The sequence below is a fragment of the Myotis davidii genome, unplaced genomic scaffold, assembly GCF_000327345.1.
Source record: "Myotis davidii unplaced genomic scaffold, ASM32734v1 scaffold71, whole genome shotgun sequence".
NCBI classification, from domain to species: domain Eukaryota; kingdom Metazoa; phylum Chordata; class Mammalia; order Chiroptera; family Vespertilionidae; genus Myotis; species Myotis davidii.
The window spans coordinates 672,670-676,729 of NW_006283588.1; positions in this window are offsets into that span (position 1 = coordinate 672,670).

Below are 4,060 nucleotides of genomic sequence, written 5' to 3' on the forward strand. Positions count from 1 at the left end.
ATATATAACATTTCCCTCTTTGATTGTGATCTTTTGTTGAAAGCATCACTGATCAATTATGAGAATGTAGCACCGATCTGTTATTAAAAGCATAGCTGGACCTTCATTGTCAGGAAGGCTCATTCTGGTGTGTCAGGTCTTATGTCCTACATTGGAGGGAAAGTTGTTTTCTTTTTCCCTAGAAGCCTCAGGCCATATTTGAGCAAGAGTGCCAGAGCAGGGAAGGCTTCCCCATTAGGTGTCTTTAAGGGCAAAAAGCTATACAGTGGGGCCTTGACTCAAAAGTTTAATTCGTTCCGAGGTCGTAGCTCAAATTACTTGTATGTCAAATCTTAAAGTGAGTGAGACACGTGATGCTGGGCTGATGTTGTGGCGTTCACTGTGACGTTCGCTGCGCCAATTAGCGGTGGGGTATCTAAAGCTGGCTCGTAACCCGAATTTTAGCTCGCAACTCAAAGCAAAAAATTGGCAGAGAGACGGCTCGTATCTTGAAAAACTCGTTAGTCGGGACACTCGTAAGCCAAGGCCCCACTGTAGTTTCTTGAGATTTCTCATGTGAAGTCTCATAGATCTTGTTAGGGTTTTGGCCGGTGACTGGGGCTGTGAAAGAATTCACAACTAAAAGAAAAGACGCAGAGAGGAAGTTTATTTTACTTGCCTGAAGGGCAAGGGTCAGTGCGTTGCTAATCAATACGGAGGCAAGAAACAAAATGCGGCTCCCCCTTTTAAAGCCTTGTCAGCTGTTGCTAGGTGACAAGGAGGTGAGGATTTGGGGGCAGAAATTGAGCAGACATCAGGGGTGATGTCTTTGAAAAGTTTGTTTGCTTTTTAGGAGGCAGTCCAGGCAGATGTCCTAGGGAGGTGTCTTTATCAGCAACTTCACAAGCCTGAAAACAGTCTTAGAGCGAAAGTTTCAAAGAGTTTGAAAGGGGGGCAGCTTGGGCATGAAAGGGGTGGAGTAGAGCCCTGCTACTAACTAGAAAAGCTCTGGCGCTGAATTCCCCTGAGTAATTAAAACCACGGGAGGCCCACGCTGGACCTGCTCTGTGGATAGTGTTGGCCTGCAGACTGAAGGGTCCCAGGTTCCACTGCTGTCAAAGGCACAGACCTTGTACCTCAATTGCAGACTTGATCCCTGCCCCTGGTAGGGCCATGGGCGGGTTGATGTGTTCATCAATGTTTCTCTCTCTGTCTCTCTCCCTCCCTTCCACTGTCGAAAAAAAAAATCAATGGAAAAATACCCTCAAGTGAGGATTAACAAAAAAGAAAGAGGGCTTCGGAGTGGTTAAAAGAACAGCTAGTAGTTTTGGGGAGAAGCTCAGGCAAAGGCCAGACACCAGGGCAATGCAGCGGGGCCCCCAAAGGAGAGGCTTGGGTTCCTCTCCAAGGCCTCTGGCTCCAAAGGCTGCTAGTCGTGCTCGAGGTGAGCCTTTCTTTCTTTAAAATATATTTTTATTGATTTCAGAGATGGGGGGGGGGAGCAAGAGAGAGAAAGAGAGAGAGAGAGAGAGCGAGAGAGAGAGAGAGAGAATCACTGAGAAATCACAGAAATATAGTGGAAGCTCAACCACCGAGCCACAGCTGGGCTGAGGTGAGCCTTTGGAGAGAGACTCGCCCAGCCCAGCCTGGGGCCGGCAGCCTGCGGAGTGAGTCAGGTGTCGCCCATCTCCTTGATGAGTTTCACCTGCTCACCCCGGAAGTGGCTCTGCAGGAAGTCATGGAGACGAGGTTCTGCACGGGTAGAACCAGGGCCTGCAGCTCCCAAAGGGCCTGGGTCAGGCTCCTCTCCAAGGCCAGGGCGGCCTCCATGGCGCCCTGAGTTTTGCCCACTCGTCCTGGGGGGCTTCAGCACGTCCTGGAAGGGGATGCGGCCACCGCGCTGGTTTTGCAACATTAAGAGCCACTCAGCGCCCTCATTCTCCGCCAACTCGAGGAAGAAGTGCCACATCCTCACAAGCCAATTCATCAGGTCGAAATAGAAGCCCAGAGAAGGTAGGTGTGGAGGCCCGCAGGGGCAGGCTGGCCTGGAGGGTGACTGCAGCCTCCACTTTGATGGAATAATTCTGACGAATTTGGGAGCTCATGGCTGTTCAGCAACAGGAAGTTAAGGTTAAAAAACAAAACACAAAACGGTGTTGGCTGGTCTCAGTGGCTGAGGTGGTTCTGAAGGTGGTGGGAGACCCGAAGGGCATCCCTGGGTCTGTTCCTTCACGGAAGAGACAGATCCAGGACGCTGAGGGCACTGTGTTGAGAGTCACTTGCCTTGTCTTGCAGTTGGAACTGTTAACGTAAAAAATTCAAACCTGTAAAGAACTTTTGTGAGTTTATTTGAACCAAACTGTCGACAATTTCCAGGAAGCAGAATCTCAACAGATTGGGCTAATGCTCCCAAGAATGGTGGTTTTTCACCTTGTTTTATACCTTACCTGAAAGGAGGAGATGTAAGTGGGCTACACGAAATCCACTGGTGATGGATTAGGGAGGCGGGAGAAAGCAAAGGGAGAACCTGTGGGATTGGATAAAAAGTGAAACGCCAGATACATTACTCAGGTGGGTGCAGGACAGTTAACAGTCAACAATTAACATGATAACAATAACAATGAAGGGATTTATGGTCTCAGTCCTGGTGCCCAGATGCGTTTGGTTGTGCCCCAGGGCTTGGGGAAAAAGGGAAGTTACAAATTACTCTGACGTTTCATAGGTATGTTATCTCAGCTGCAAGAGGACATTAGAATAGGCTCAGTTAAGGTAAAAATTGACCTTTTCAGGGAAAATACCAGCCGAGGACATGACTACCCACCATAACTGCTTTTAGTTTAAGTTTTAATTTCAGACCATCCTTTGTGGTTACTTTAGATCTCTAAGTTTGCAAGACTGCCATACAGGCCTTCACTGAGCTTGTCAGGTAGCCTGTGGCCTTTTTTATTTTTATTTTTAGTCCACAGAACAGAGGGGCTGTTTGAGTCAGAGGAGCTAACAATCTTGGGGTTTAATTACCAGGTACTTCTCATAAATTGTGGAAGGCTACAGCAAAGAAAAAGAAAGGCCTTTCTATCCTAATAGATTTTAGTGATCATCTCAAAGACATTGAGCAACCATGATCCGAGTGGTGTTTTCATGATAAGCTCTGCAAAATAAACAAGACAGAGAGGGATGGAGGGAGGGAGGGGAACCCTGGGAACTGTAGCAGAAAATGTGTAGTAGGGTTATTAGTGATCTGACCTTTTCTTTGTGCTAACGTGAACACCAGCTGGGTGTTCTACAGTTCACTCCTGACTAAATACTCAGAAATGGCATTAGACTCCGCAGGTTAAGGGCTTAGTCACTTGAACTTTTGACCAGCTGGCTATAAAGCGCGCGCGCGCGCGCGCGCACACACACACACACACACACACACACACACACACACACACAGATGTATACAGTATGTAAAACACATACAATATATCTATGATTTAAATTTCATGGTGGGTGGGATTAGGAAAAAAAATGTCTATAAGAACTCCTTGGGGGATGATGATGGGGAAAAAAGGTAATGATGGCTTCCCATCAGAACTTCATATAAATGGCTTCCAATCAGAACTTTTGATCTGTATAATCTTATCAGAATTATTGCACTCAGTTGTAATTTTAGTCAAAAGCAAATAAAAGTTATGTCTTAGCTTGTGGGTAGAAATTGTTCATTCAACAGTGAGCACTTTTCCTGGCAATGTTCAGATGCTGGGACTATGAAAGCTTAGAGACATAGTCCTGCCTGTATGGAGATTGCATTCTAGCTAAGGAGAGAGTAAACAAATTAATATATATATGTATATGTAATGTCACATAAGGTATTAGGAGAAAAATAAGGCAAGAATGAAGGTTGACAGAGAGAACAGTGTGCTAGTTCATATAAGGTGACCAGTTAGAGAAAGTTATCTTTGGCAAGGTAACATTTGAGTACAGTGCTGAAGGATATATATATTGATTTCAGAGAGGAAAGGAGAGGGAGAGAGAGAGAGAAACATCAATGATGAGAGAAAATCATTGATCGGTGGCCTCTTGCATGCTCCCCATTAGG